Genomic DNA, 17,123 nt, shown 5'->3' with positions numbered 1-17,123 from the left:
GTGTAAGGATGAATGCAACGTAGGGCTATTTTTTTCTATTGTACTGTATTATATGTACACGGTGAAAATAAGAGAAAAAAAACTTATATCAGTGTATTAGTTATATTTTCTTGTCCTTCTGAGATTATAAAGTCCGTTAAATAACTATATAATAAAATTTCGCTTAAACCGGTACTAGGGGACATGAGGGGTGCTGCACTTCCAGTTGCCTCTCATTAACAGACTTAATCAAACTGAGTCTGCTAGAAGTAACAACAGTATTATTTCAGTTAGGAGAAGACACAGACTGGTAAAAATTCTATTCACATCGATAAATATAAATACAGAATAAAATTTAGTTATATCCAATATCATTCTATAACATTTATTGTTAGCAATTAGTCCATCTAATTCGTAAGAAAGCTTTTCTTGAATTGCGACTTTACTTGTAAGATCAGGATTACACAGAGAATAAATTATCTAAAGGTCTTTGAGGGTGAAGTAAGACCATCTTTTGAGATATCTTGATAATGATAATTTCATGTGAATCCTCAAAGTTTTTGTATCAAGAATGGCGGAAATTTACAATAGGAAATACGCCATCAAGATCGTTTTATTTGATGATAAATTAAAAACAAATCAAGAGATTTTGCAGATTTAAAAAGTTCCTATAACCACTCTGAAAATCTGTAGAGTGAACTTGGTTAAGTAAAATGTAGATCAAGCAGTAATGTTAAAGAAATCACCATTTCACCATCTAGAATGTCGGTAGCCTAGATTAATTAAGGCTACCAAAAGACAATCGTATCACTGGGAGTCAGCAACTGTACTGTTTACCTCTGTTTCTAGTTAGTTTATAGAGTCTATTTATGGTTAGTGAGTACAAGGTTTTTAATCAGCTAAAAATATCAATTATAATGTTTATTATCTAGCGATATTAAATATTTTAAAACATACCGGTGGCTCAACCCTTTCTTCAACGGACAGCTTCTTGGCATATGCATATCCACTCTCTATTGTCTGATTCAACCCCCAGGAACGGGGTAAGGCCTCACATTCGCCTGTCTGCTCAGATACACGCACACCAACATTTTCATTCTGTAAAAAATAATAACATGTATGAAGAACATGTGTAAACCTACTTCACAATTTTAACAGATCATAAATAAAATGCATTTTAGTAAGTTAACTTTTAGCCTGCTGGCAGCAAGAGATTCTGCCTTTGCGTGGTCATGATCTGCACTGTTCGCTGTTCAGTCAGTAAATTTTCATTGACACCCCCTCAAATAATAAACGGTATTGCCCAAATTCAATGATTGACCAGTCCATTTTTTAAATTTAGCAAGGTAAAGATTAATATAGTTTCTGCTCATTATCAAACACAGCAGTAAAGATTTCTTTCAAATTTAAAAATAGTTTTTGAAAATCTTTTTGTTTCGTGTAATTAGTCCCTGACTGGTTTTAAACAAGTTTCGTGGACTATCATTCCGTTATTCCAAACTTTCGTGTCCCGTCCATAACGCTGTCAGCCTATCATCTAACAACGGGTTTAAACATTATTTGGCATAAATGTTCTCCTCACAATGAGACGACGTGTTACGCGCAAAACTAGACCCCTAGCTCAAATATCAAGGTCACACTTAAACGTTAATTGTCAACAGTGCTTTTTCCCTGTCCGGTCTGAAACTCAGCAATCCATGACGACTCGGCATACATGTTCCCATAACGATACGACTGATCATACGCAACTTCTATACCCATAGTTTAAAAGATTGTTTGAAAAGTTATGCTTAAATTTCGATCATAATTTATTTATTAAATATCAGAAATTAAATACAAGAATATCGGATCAAGCGATATATAGCCTATTTCATTTTTACTATCAGCTCCCGAACCTTAAAAGCTGACAAAAATACACGTAAAAATTAGAACACAGAGGCGTAGATTTTTATTTTTATCAGGAAATGTTTCAATATCACAAATGTATTAATTTTTTTTCTTTCAGTATGGCACGGCAAATACTATATTTTTGTCAAACGTATTTCGTTTTTTAAAAAGTGGCCTTTTAAAAATTGCTTGAGCTCATAATATTGGTAAATTTATACGATTGCATAGATTTTGTTAATATTATCAAATTTTAACGCCTGCAATCAGTACTTGTTTCTTTTCTCTAATACTTCTCCCAACTTCGAAAGTGTGCACGTCATCTACACAGTTCCACTGAAAGCAATTGGTTGAAGTGTTTGAGGAAAGTTCTGAAATCTGATTGCAGAAGCTATATGCGGAGGAAATCATTCATTTTGCTGTCCTCGACATGCTTTATTTCATGATATAAGTAATGAGGAAATGTAGGCAAAATGCTACATGAATCGAGACGTTTTCTGCGTACGATATCCAAAAGTCAGGTAATGTAGTCACCCTGAAGATGACATGCGAGACATTTAGGAGTAAAGATGATACATAACAGAAGAAATTTTAAATCAATTTGTAATTAAAACACGCATTTTGTGTATGTAATATACCGGGTAATTCCTTAATAAATCAATTATATCTTTATCTGTTCTATTTTTTGCACTTACCTCCTGCAGAATGTCCGCTGCGCACCGATTTAACTTCGGATGTTTCTGCAACACTTGAAAGGTCCCTGTTTTATTCGAGACATATTGAGCAGACGACAATCTGCTAGAAACGAAAATTATGACAAGTAGCCCACAAAGTGTATTTTCCATGATGAAGCTTTTCGAAGAATAAGTATCCCTGAAATGAGTGAAGGATAAATATTTGAACTGGACACTATGGCTTTTAAAAATGCATATAGACGTGTACCTTCGTTAAATTTTGTGACGTTAGATACTAATGAGCCCGTGTTCATCAACAGAATAAGTCTAAACTTTATACATTGACCTTCAAATGAGAAAGTTTCCTCTTCTCAGTCATTATTCAATAGGAACACATACTGACAAAACTTGGTACGAATCCTCCTTCTACAGCTACAGACATCTCAGATAAGCTTTCTATTAATAAGGTTATGGTAAATCGAAGATATTGTAAGATAAGGACACCTCAACCTTTGTTAATTCATTTCTTCTTTTTTTTCAATTCAGAAAAAATAAAGCCTTTAAAAGCTTTCAGTATTTCGAAATTCCTTTTGTTTATATGTTCACCGGCTGTGAAACAGATATCTACTGACATGCTTTTGTCGTTTCAAATATTCTACGCCAAAAAAATGCATACAGTGTTTGGCTTGGTAATAACATTATCAGGTAAGGAAGAGAAACGCTTAAATAATTAATACTGGAATGTAGAGTATTCTCGTTTGCCTATGGGTTATTCTGAATAAATCAATAATTCTTACAGCCCGCCCGCTTAGCTCAGTAGGTAAGAGCGTTGGTCTACGGATCTCGGGGTCGCGAGTTCGATCCCCGGGCGGGGCGTATGTTCTCCGTGACTATTTGATAAACGACATTGTGTCTGAAATCATTAGTCCTCCACCTCTGATTCATGTGGGGAAGTTGGCAGTTACTTCCGGAGAACAGGTTTGTACTGGTACAGAATCCGGGAATACTGGTTAGGTTAACTGCCCGCCGTTACATGACTGAAATACTGTTGAAAAACGGCGTTAAACCCAAAACAAACAAACAAACAATAATTCTTACAAGGCACCTCCTGCTCTTTAAATTTTACATGAGTTCTTAAGAAGTGTTTTGATGTCTATACAAATATTTCTGGCGATAGGCAGAGACATTATAAATGTATATATACAAGTAACTGACAAATTTATGTTATTTCTTGTGGGGTTAGAAAAATGAAAGTGTTCTTGCGAAAATTACCGTTTCATGTCTTGCTATATAGGGATGACAAAAAGATTAGCAATGGGTGACATGACATGAACGCTTCGTTAATGTCTTGTGAGACATTATTATTGGTTTAAAGATATTTATTTATCAAGATATACATTACATATTACATACATACATATAACATCCATACAATGCAAATATCAAGACAAGTGGATTGAATTGAAAGCTGCTAGAGCTTATAGTAATTCTCTCCATTATTATTAAGGATAGTGTGACTTTTCTTGTGAAAATGTTATATATCTCTCAAGATATCACAATAAAATATATATAGCAATGTTTAATATTAATATCAATATCGCTTTTTCAGGTTTTCTTGTCTGCCAATGATACATTTTGAAACGATTGGAATATGATACAAATTTACTTTCCAATGACTGCAACATGAATTTTTGATTGAAAATCCATATGTTACCTTTAAACAATCATCATATTACGCTGACCCGAATTATTTTAATGTGCCCCAAACTTGCTGTCCCAATTAATGATTTCTTAGATAAAATAACATTTATTTAGTATTTACCACTTAATCAATTTGGCTCAGTGTGCGAATAAAATTAGTCAGTGAAAAATTTCCCTCCAACTGTTTGAATGTCTGTGTTATAACGGAAAAGTTTCATCTCGACCACTGAAATGAACTATTTGTTTCTCCTCTTTTAGGAAGAGTGAAACTGCTTATACATTATTTCATATTACAACGGGACCAAGACAAAGACGTTTTTTTCAGTCTGTGGGTAGAACATACATTATCAACACTATTATATGCATATTAAAACACCCTGATGCTTTTTTGGTGTTTAAGCAAGTATACAGTTTACAGTTTACAATATCCATTGCGGACATGCAGTCTTTACAACGGGACCAAGACAAAGACGTTTTTTTCAGTCTGTGGGTAGAACATACATTATCAACACTATTATATGCATATTAAAACACCCTGATGCTTTTTTGGTGTTTAAGCAAGTATACAGTTTACAGTTTACAATATCCATTGCGGACATGCAGTCTTTACATTATAATCCAAACTCGGTGTTTAATAGATTTGTTGTTACTTTACCATTTGCTATACCACAGACACAAATGTTGTTACATAAATTTGAGAATACTAAAAAACCTTTCTTTCACTTTTTACACAACCTAAGGTCTTATACCAAGGACATATTTTCCACCATAGACAAATGCATAAAGTTACATAACTTTATACAATATCAAATGTATTTGTTAATATGGTTTTTATGTACGTCCTTGACATTGCAGTTCAGACTAAGCTTTCCAAACAGAACAGCTACTCATGTAAACTACAAATATTATTTTCATAGCAACAAATGTTCATTGATTCGTAGCCCGAGGGAATATTATTCCATAAAATGAAGGAAAACTATATCTCTTACATACATCTGTATTTCTGTCACATCTGCCTGCCTGTCATAAAATTTGACTGATCAGCTTTAAATTTTGTACTCATTATTGTCATATTCAAGCTCAGTATATTTTTTTCGGGAGTTATTGTCTTTTAATTTCAAAACAATAAATTTTAGCCATTGTATTATTTTGCTAACTACATGCTGAAAAATTAGGAATATCTTTTTAATATGAAGAGCCTTAAGCTGTTAAATTAGGTCCAAGTTATTGCTATCATTGAACAATGTTTATTAGTCACTGAAATAAACAAACCAGTAAATCAGCTTTATGTGCATATACGCGGGCCGTTCAATAAATACGCAGACCGATGCCATAACTTTACAACTAGCCAAAATTGAGCCTTAAATTTGTATCGTTTTGAACCATAGTTTCTCTGCTAATCTAATCTGAAATGGTTATCATGCAGTATGTTTGTACTATGCGACGTCTTCATAACGTCAACTTTGTTTACAATATCAGTCTTGGTTAATGTAAAACATACATTTAACAGAAGCATTTCTTTTATCATTCATTTCCCTGAAAATCATTCTAAACAATCTATTCACAGGTGTATAATGCCTTATCAAGTTATTAAATTTAATGTTAATGGATATTTGAGCTATTGTTTTCAAATATTGTCCTCTGTAGTTGAAGACTTGTATTAAGTCCGTAATAGTATTTCGTAGACTCGTTGTTGTATTTAATCATGTTTAAACATCATTTCTCATCTTATTAGCCTAATGTAAACCATATCCAATAGTCCAGTCTTAACCGATCTTCTCTAACTACAATTACTAACCATATGGATTGAAACAGAATATTTGTATGTTCACGGTTCCAAGCCGAGAACTCATGAGCAGGACTAAACCCAACAGACAGGTATTATTTTAGACTGTGCTAAATGGGGTGTAGTACAAACGATGTAGAATTGGCAGTATTTAGTTTCCCCATAAAATGGCTCAGAATAATAAAAATAAGAATTTTGATTTTTTTTTATATAGGGCTGCGTTTAAAATGATTAATTGATGTACATGTTGATGAATGCTCCTTGGATTAAAAAATGTCAGCATTGGCGGGTTTATTCCTTCTTGTCTAAATTTGTTAAGACTGTCCTGTCACATAACTATAGCATAAATTATTTAAAGTGTTTTATTAAACGTATCACGGGATGTTTATGTAACTTGACTCGGTTAACATTTTCTGTCTACGTCACATGGTAGAGCTGTTTAGTCCTTTGTAAAATCCTTTTTTAAAAATTACACACTATCTTGTATGGAAAAAGCTAGTCATTTTTCATAATTTGTTGAGTTACTGAAGCTGCCCTACCGTGATGCAAGAACTACAACTTAAATTAATTTTTAACTCATAAAAATTCTGAAAAAATGTGTACTTGTCATTAGTTCTAAATTGTTCATGTTGATGGTTAATTGATTAATACAAATAAGATGTTTAACGTTGAAAATATTAGTGATTTTTTTATCATTTGTCTTTTGTGTTACAAAATCCAACTTTGGTGTCACAAACAGTCTTTTCTGTAACGCTGGCTTCACTATGTTTTCATATATCAAAAGCAGTCACTTCAACTAAAATGTTAATTTTAATAAAATAGAAAAAGTGGAAACTCCACAGGTCGCTCAACACAACAAAAACGAAAATGTTGCAGGCTCGGTTTGACTGAGCCTGTTCATGGACGGTAGTTAAAATGCATGCTATCGTCCACGCCTTCTAAAGTCATGCTACATACTATTCAATCAGAAACCTTCTGTAAGCTATACTTTTTTGAGTTAATGCAAGAAGGTAATATTAACAATTATTTTTTCAAAATTTACTATGTAATTTAAACAATTCCTTTTTACACGTTTTTAAGATAAAAAGTTATAACATTTAGCAAGACATTTTTACATTGTACCTCAAAATAATTTAAATATCTTTGAAGTTCAAACTATTACGACAAGTGCTGCTTTACTTTAATAATTTTGCCGACTTGATAGAAAGAGTTGTTCCGCAAAGTTTCATTAAACTGTAAGATCAGATTTAACCGGATGAAAATATTTTCTTACAAAACTTTTTTTGACTGTTTGACTCACTGGCACTAGACCAGATAGAAAGTGTCATTATATCGGAAATGGGCTAAAGAACTTTATGCTGTTTTATTTTAGAACGTTTGAACAACTATCACAAACGTGAAGATAAGATACATTGAGAAAATGTGAATGTGCACGATGGAACGTAAATTATTAAATGTCCATACACATAGAGCAAATTTGCCGAAATGCAAAGAAGAGAAATGTTCAACTGAAAGTGGCTATAATATATTCCCCGTTCATGACCATGTTCCTAACAGTATACACAAAGTTACAGTATAACTTGTACAATGTCATGTTCCTTCTGATCTGGTACTAGTGCTTGACCTTTGAAAACAAATGTATATATACGGATCTTTAAGGTTTAGAAGTATATCACAAAACAACAGAAAGTTTTAGTAAACAAACAGCAGCTTGACAAACAACTTATCTGTCCGATACATGTTTTACTTGGATAGAATTGGATACTTAAAATATTCTAAATGAGTTGTCCCCCTTTAAAAAACGAATGCCATTTGTAAAGAATTGAATGTAAACAATTGTCAAAAAAGATGTTTTACCTAGTTTTGTTAAGTATAAACACTGGAACATTTTTGCAAATGCATCAAAACGAAGACTTTTTAAAAATGGTAAGTTTTTAAAGGCGCAGAACTGTCCAGAAGTGTGGCCCCTTGGTTAGGGGTATATTAGATCAAAAATTAATGTTTAAAAACATGAACAATTAGTTAAAATAGTCTATGTAAACGTAAAATTAACAAGTTTATGTGTATTAACAGCATTAGGTTTAAAATAGTATACATGTATAGATATATACAGTATAAATGTGTACTACCACTGAAAAAAACTGGCTGTTATTTAACCTCAACTGTTACTTCATGTCATTCAATTATGAATGTACATGCAGCTCTATATGCAAACTTGATTTATATATTTAGTAAAGTTAAATGCATTTGATGAGGATTTTATACATTTGATGTATATATCCAAAAATAAAATATTTTAGTGAAAGATGGCCAACGAATATCTTTAAGTTTAGACCACACTTTGTGTTTACATTTTAAGATAAGTATTTATCTATTCTAACTTTTAAATATACTGTAAATAAGTGCTCAGAACATTAGCAGGTAAAACTTTGACACTTCAATAACTCATGAAGGTTTTAAAATCGTCCATCTGCCATTTTTTTGTAGTATAGCATTATCATATTTATATCATTAGAAGGATTTCATGAAAAACCTTTGTCGCTATGTTTTCGTCGATCTTTAAACCACTAGCATGGACAACTTATATGCATTTATCAAAGATACTTCTTAATTTGATTAATTGAAATAATATCAGTTTCTTCTACTCTGTAAGATAGTTTTTAGATTTACTTTTCTCATAAGATAATATGCCGTTCATTAATCTTTTGCGTTTTCTAAAGAGAGCTGGCAGTTCCCATAAGATAGTATGCGGTTCATTAATTTTTGGCATATTTTAATGAGAGCTAACAGCTTTCCTAGGGTACATTTTGCATACCCTAGTGAGAACTGATTAATCTTCGGGACATTCTGATAAAAGCTGATAGTTAATATGTTTTCCATTAATCTTCTGGGTATGCTAATGAGAGCTAATATTTCTCATCAGATATTATGCCGTTCATAAATCTTTGATGCATTCTTATGAGAGCTGCCAGTTAATATGCCGTTCATTAATTTCTGACGTATCCTAATGAGAACTGACACTTAATATGCTTTTGATTATTTTTAGCACATTTTAATGAGAACTGATTGTTAATATACCTTCTATTAATCTTTGGCGCATTCTAATAAGAATTGACAGTTAATTTGCCTTTCATTAATCTTGTGCGAATTGTAATGAGAGCTGACATTTTTCATCAGATATTATGCCGTTCATAAATCTTTGGCGAATTCTAATGAGAGCTTACAGTTCTCAACAGATAAATTAAGGTTTCATCTTCTAATAAGAGCTCGCAGTTCTCAACAGAGAGCATGTGGTTCATTTATCTTTGGTACATTGTTATGAAAGCTGACAGTACGCTTTTGCAATATTCTGGAATTAACTGCAAACTTTCTATGTTCGAAACATTTCTTTCTTCTAGTATTTAAAAAAAAATTTCTGTCTTGGAAATATCACTGTGTCGTTCAAAACAAATTTGAAATTGACCAATTTGAAAAACAATGTTGCATTTCGGCAATGGTTACTAAGATGAATTTTTATAAGCCTTGTACCTATGTATATATATTTAAGAAAGAAACGTTTTATTCCTCGTTTTACAACATTGATTTGTAAGACCGTTATTGATTGAGAATATTATTCGCAGTTTCCATTAACATTAAAGAGTTTGTTGTTCAAACTGCATAAGTTATGAATATGTCTTTAGGCATAGAAAGAAAATATAATGTTCTAGGTAATGTATTCCAAATGACAATCGATAATTTCCGTTTGAACACATTTTGTCCAAACGTGGTTTCGGTATTATCAAGTGGTTATGGAAAGCATTATTTCTAAGAGATTATTCATACATGTCCGAAGAGTGCCGAAATAACGAACCAGAATACGAAATTTCACGGAAATTGCCGATTTTCAATACGGGTCCACTACCTTAAAGAACATGATTCTGCAACGCATTCAAGCCTAATGGTATGGTGATGGTCTCGAAAATATGATGATGTTTCTAACAATTATGGAAGTAACCAAATGTTTTTGTTAGGCTGAATATGTATCAGTCACTATGTGTTCCTAACAAGAATTTGCTTTTTGACTGTTACTTCACAATATAAAATAGTAAGAGTAGCACCCCTGAAAAAATGACCAAAGCGAATAAATCCAGAATCACACCTCGAAAAACCAGCAAATCACAAAAAGGCACTGAAGACTCATGCCTCGGAAAACCGGCCAGGCACGAACAGATCCTATAGAGTCACTCCTCGAAGTAACGGTCAATCATAAATAGACACTGTAGAACCACGCCCCAGGAAACCGGTCAGTCACAAATAGATACTGTAGACCCACGCCTCGAAATAAAAACGGCCAAGCAAAAACTGACCACAAATACCAATGACAAGCTATGTATTTTTCATAATAAAGATGTTGTAATGGTTGGATAAGGGAGAAAATGGGGGAGAGAAAATGTGTTTGCTTCACCAACATTCCAGACAACATACAGTACAAATAAAATGGTTTTGTTTGTTTGTTTTGGGTTTAACGCCATTTTTCAACAGTATTTCAGTCATGTAACGGCGGGCAGTTAACCTAACCAGTGTTCCTGGATTCTGTACCAGTACAAACCTATTCTCCGCAAGTAACTGCCAACTTCCCCACATGAATCAGAGGTGGAGGACTAATGATTTCAGACCCAATGTCGTTTATCAAATAGTCACGGAGAACATACGCCCCGCCCGAGGATCGAACTCGCGACCCCGAGATCCGGTATGGACAAAGAGTATATATAAAAGAATATTGTGATAATAATCTTCCGTTACATCCATCTAACCCATAGCAGGGTTTTTCGTGATTTGCGGCCACTGTTTGGTTCGAGCTTTTCTTGAATAGCGGATACTATCTGATCGATCTAATCCTTCACAGGGGTTTTCAAAACTTGCGGCAATATTTTCCAGGATACAGATTTAATATATACATCATTCTAAAGTTTTTTTCCGGGTGTGTTTGTGTTTTTAAAAATATTTTAATGGTGTAAAGTTTATGAAAACAGTATTGTAAAAAGCCCATGTAAAACTCACAATTTTCGAAAAAAATATGAGAAAATGTTTGCATGAAATTGTTGCTTTTACGCTAACTAAGATATCCTAAAAGTTTTATACAATTAGTAAAAACTTTTTTGTTTTAATTTGACCTCAAAAATTCCTGAAATTTTCAAAGTAAAATATGTCATTAAAAATTTTCATTATGTACTAAAAACTTATTAAGAAATGATATTGTGAAAAATGTTCCTATTACCACCATCGGGATTCTTTAAATTATTAAAATCAATGGAAACCTTTTGTTATAGAAAAGGTACTCATGATTAATCACCATAAGCCTTATCGCTTTAAGATAATAATTTAGAGAAGAACAAAAGATAATTTACTAAGCTAAACATTTTTAGACTGAAACTGCAAACTTTTATGTTTTAAATTGCTTTACTATAAAATGGAAAAAAATTACCTCGCAAATACAGCACAACGTCTGAGCATACGTTCTACTCCAGACAGTATAATAAATTCCAATATCCGAATCACGTGACTTTTGGATTGTTCTTTGGGATTGTGGAGTGTAATGTTTTCGCTTAAGCCGAGGCGACAGGCGTGTGGGGTTACCTCCCGTAGTTGGTTCGATCAAACCGAATCTACTATTACTTTGTTTGGGTGTAACCTTACTGGCAAAGGATCTCCTAAGATATTTGTTATTGAAGATAAAGTACATGATAATGCATCTTAACTTTGGGCCTTTGCCTATCTGTTTCAGTTTCTGTACAATTACATATTTAAGAAACGGAAAGGCACGTATAATCGTATGGCTTTTTATGACGCACGTTATTTGCAATGATGTCTTTAAACAGAAATTCCATCCGTCTAAAAGTTCATCCTTAAAAATGTTAAATATAAAGAAAACGTAAACTGCATTATATGGCTTACTTATTATAATAATTTTTGTTTCCAGTGAATTAATATTTTTCTTCATGCTCTTCAGGTTGTTTGAAATTGTAGAAATATTTGCGCTGACATTTGCTTCTGCTTTCATCGTTGTCCTGTAAGCGTTTGGGTCGTCCTCTATGAGGAAAGCTGCTTGTGGTCACACTACAATAAATAGTATCCCCTATATATTTCATATAAAACTGACATTTCTAAAACAATTACCAAACATAGCTAGACCCATTTCAGAGAACAAATCCTTGCCTCATTTTAAAGAGTTATGAGAAAAGTAGGGGTCGTGTATCTTCTAAGAGAGATTTCTCTTGTCACATTTGCTTACGATAAAATCACATCAAATCACACTGCTGTGACCTGGAAGTACTACTCATACTAAAATTGAGTTTCACTTCACCATTTACGATCTCCTCTCCTATTTTTTCTACCAAAATATCAAAAACACAGCCACAATGAAATGTAAACAGAAAACAGCTTTAATTTAGACTTCTGTGGCCATGCCAAGTGGAAAATTAGTGTTCAAAAACCTGTCCGCCATTACGCGACTAGGCTAGATGGCTCACACGCTGGTTCCTTTACTATAGTTAGGCCTTGTAAAGATCATGTTTGGTCTGCTTCTATTTTTATCGTTGTTCTGCATAGGATACAATCTTCATATTGGAATACATAAGCGGGTGTGCCGTTGTAAGAGGGCGTTCACATAAAGTTAAGGTAGGGTATAGTGCACTAAATGATTTATCATCACAAAGTTAATGTAGGATATAGTGCACTAAATGATTTTGATCACAAAGTTAATGAAGGGTAATGTGCACTAAATGACGCAAAGTTAATGTAGGGTATCGTGCACTTAATGATTCTGATCACAAAGTGATTGCAGGGTATAATGCTCTAAATGTTATAATCACAAAACAAATGTACGGTGTAGTGCACAAGATAATTTTGAACACAAATTTAATGTAGTGCACTAAATGACCTATCATCACAAAGTTAATGTAGGGTATAGTGCACTAAATGATTTTTGATCTGTATTCTAATAATATAATATCACTGAAATTACTCAAATGAAGACGAAAGTTAACAAACAAACAAAAATAAGATTGCACCAATCTTTCTGGAATAAATATTCAGGGGAAAAGATTATTCTTAATAAAATTAAGAATGACGTGTTTTATGAACATTTTTAGTAATTTGAATGTAAATAATGAGTATGATGAAGATAATTTTGATACAAATGTTCCAGAATATAATGAAGAACTGAACCTTGCATTTACTGAAAGTGAAATAGTGAAAGCTATTGGGCAGCTGAGAAATAATAAAGCTTCTTTTTTATTTGATAATGTACTAAATAAATATCTAGAAAATTCACACCCAGCAATGATACCTGTATTTTGCAAACTGTTTAACATTATTTTAGAATCAGGCATTTTTCCAGAGGTTTGGAGTAAAGGTATTATCTTATCCTTGTACAAAAATAAAGGTGACCTCATTGATCCTGATAATTACAGGGGTATCACAATACTTAGCTGTTTTGGAAAACTTTTCACTTCTGTTCTAAATGCAAATTAGAATAAGTGTTTGGAAGATAACAATAACAGTGTACTTTGTTTGAGGAACAAGTAGGATTTAGGAAAAATATAGTACTTGTGATCATATATTTTCCTTGAAATTCATAGTTGGCATGTATTTAAATCAAGGTAGAAGGTTGTAGTGTGCCTTCATTGATTATCGTAAGGCTTTCTATTCTGTTGCTAGAGTTACTCTGTGGTGAAAACTACTTAGTCAAAATATTGACGGTAAATGTTTTAAAATTATTTTTGACATGTATAGTGAAGCAAAATCTTATGTAAGAACCAATGATAAATTGTCAGAATTATTTGAGAATGAGAATTTATCTCCAATATTATTTTCTCTATATTTGACCGATTTAAGAAGTTTTATGTGCAACAAATTCAACGACTTACAGCATTTGACTCATAACGTTAATATGACATGTGTATTAACTTTTGCAATGTCAAATTTTATTTCTGTCTAAATTGAAAACATCATCCTGTCCTTACCACTGCACCGATTCCAAAGTGATACATCTCTTATAGTAATTCACAAGCTTAAAACACACGAAATGCAGCGAAAAACACTGTGCAGATCGCCGTTCCAACTGCAAAATTATTATATGCTTCAGTGAATAAAGATTGTCTTGCGTTTTTCTGCATGGCAAATTAATTCACCGTCAGTTTCATTTTTCTGAAAGGGGTATAGTCATCTTGCGCAATAAAGTTCTAAAAATGAGTGAAATTCTGGAAAGTAAACCAAAAACCCTGTGTTAAAATGCTATGCTTATACATAGAGAGCAGCATATCTTAGTGGTATCTTACCCGTATAATCAAGTCATAGTATCGTTAGATGCAAGATTTAGTAATTTGCTATTACCAATAATGTTGACTAACAGTATGTTCGCACGTGGAATGTTCTGTTCTATAGTAAATACCAATGTATGCAATGTAAGTAGAAAACCATCTGTTAGCTGGGCTCCTGAACAGTGTTATGACAACAAGACCCTACGACAAACAAACCAGCTTTATCACAGGGTGTCATTGTAAACCTAAAGTGACGACCTTTCCACCAGTATATTACATTTGGCATTTGAATAAAAATTTGATAAGAACGAATCAAATGTCAGTTGGACAGATGTGCAAGAATCTTTTGTCATATTGAAAGAAGATTGAATAACTTGTAAAAATACATGTCTACGCTGAACATTTGACTGAAGATAAGCTCCACTATTTCCATTTACAACATGTTTTACATTCACATTTTCATAGCATATCCTTTCCATAGCAGTAACGTACTAAAGCGTATTAGCGCCTGGTCGCCCTATCACGCTACCGTAGATTCAATATTTGTAAAACGAAATTAATTTTGAAAATATTACAAAAATGCCTGGCTCTCAAATACAAAAATATCTGACATCCGAGGCATAAAGTGACATTTTTAGACTACGTCAAAAAGTACCCTATGAACGATTTGACGAAGTTCCAAAAAACAACTCAATACATTGTATACATGTTACGGACAACTGTGGGAATTGTGTTTTTTTCCGAGTGCAAATAACAATCTTTATACACACATATGCTTTCATTTCAATATAGAAACAAATACTAAAATTTCTAAGAATTGTAATACCGTAACCACTTCTCTCTTGCGATGAGCCGTATAAGGATGAGTTTTGTGACGCAAAGAAACAATTCAGCCAGCACCAAATGTCATGTGTATTAAATTTTGCAATGTCAAATTTTTATTTCTGTCTAAATTGAGACCATCATCCTGTCCTTAACAGTGCACCGATTCCAAAGCGATACATCTCTTATAGTAATTCACAAGCTTAAAACACGCGAAGCAGAGCGGCAAACACTATGCAGATCGCCGTTTAAACTGCAAACAAATTATATGCTTCATTGAATAAAGTTTGTCTTGCGTTTATCTACATGGTAAATTGACTCACCATCAGTTTCGTTTTTCTGAAATCGGTACATAGATCTTGCACAATAAAGTTCTAAAAATGAGTGAAATTCTGGATAGTTAACCAAAACAAAACCTGTGTTAAAATCCTACGCTTAAACATAAAGAACAGCATATCTTAGTGGTATATTACCCGTATAATCAAGTCATAGTATCGTTATATGCAAGATTTAGTAATTTGTTCATTACCAATAATGTTGACTAACAGTATGAACGCACGTGGAATGTTCTTTTCAATAGTAAATATATCAATGTATTCAAGGTAAGTCGAAAATATCTGTCAGCTCCTGAACAGTGTCTGACAACAAGCCCTTACGACTTTCACAAACAAACCAGTTTTGTGATCAGGATGATATTGTAAACCTAAGGTGACGACCTTCCCACCAGTATTTTACATTTTGCATTTGAATACAGATAAGCGATAGTAAAACGGCAACAAAATTTGATAAAAACCGAATCAAATTTCAGTTGGACAGATGTGCAAGAATCTTTTGTCATATTGAACAATGCTTGAATATCTAAGCCAGTAACTTGCAAAATACATGTCTACGCTGAACATTGTGACTGAACATAAGCTGCGCCATTTCCATTTACAACATGGGTCACTTTCACATTTTCATAGCAATATCCTTTCCATAGCTGTAACGTACTAAAACGTATTAGCATCCGTGGTTGCCCTTTCACGCTACCGTAGAATCAACATTTATAACACGAAATTTATTTTGAAAATATTTTGAAATGCCTTGGTCTGCAGCTCTAAAATACGAAAATATCTGACATCCGAGGCATAAACTGACATTTTTAAACAACGTCAAAAAGGACCCTATGAACGATTTGACGAAGTTCCAAAAATCTCTATGCATTGTATACGCGTTACGGACCACTGTGGGAATTGTGTTTTTTCCGAGTGCAAATAATAATCTTAATCTTCAAACTTTGTTCAAATATAGTACTCATGTTTGTATACACAATTTGTGGAAATAAATACAGTTTAAACTAATCTTAATACACACATATATTTTCATTGCAGTATAGAAACAAATACTAAAATTACTAAAGCTTATAATACCATAACCACTTCTCTTATAAGGATGAGTTTTGTGACGCAAAAAAAAAATTCAGCCAGCACCAAATGTGTTTAATAGGTCATGTGTATTAAATTTTGCAATATCAAATTTTTATTTCTGTCTAAATTGAAAACATCATCATGTCCTTACCACTGCACCGATTCCAACGCGATACATCTCTTATTATATATAATTCACATATTTAAAACACACGGAGTAGAGCGACAAACACTATGCAGGTCGCCGTTTCAACTGCAAAGATATTATATGCTTCACTGCATAAAATTTGTCTTGCCTTTCTCTACATGGTAAATTGATTCATCGTCAGTTTCGTTTTTCTAAAAGGAGTATATAGATCTTGCGCAATAAAGTTTTACAAATAAGTGAAATTCTGGAAAGTAAACCAAAAAATTATGTGTTAAGGGGACGCAGACTTTGAAATTAGAAAAAAAAGTGGGTGGGGTATGATAAAATTTATCTGCAAGTAAGTACAAAGTTTTGGTACATGAAATGGATACTATTTCAACTGTTATTAATACACAAAGGAATGCTTACTAAAATAAAGATAAA

This window comes from Mercenaria mercenaria, chromosome 9 (assembly GCF_021730395.1).
Source record: "Mercenaria mercenaria strain notata chromosome 9, MADL_Memer_1, whole genome shotgun sequence".
Lineage (NCBI taxonomy): Eukaryota > Metazoa > Mollusca > Bivalvia > Venerida > Veneridae > Mercenaria > Mercenaria mercenaria.
The sequence above is the reverse complement of the archived record's forward strand: the minus strand, read 5'-3'. Positions refer to the sequence as shown.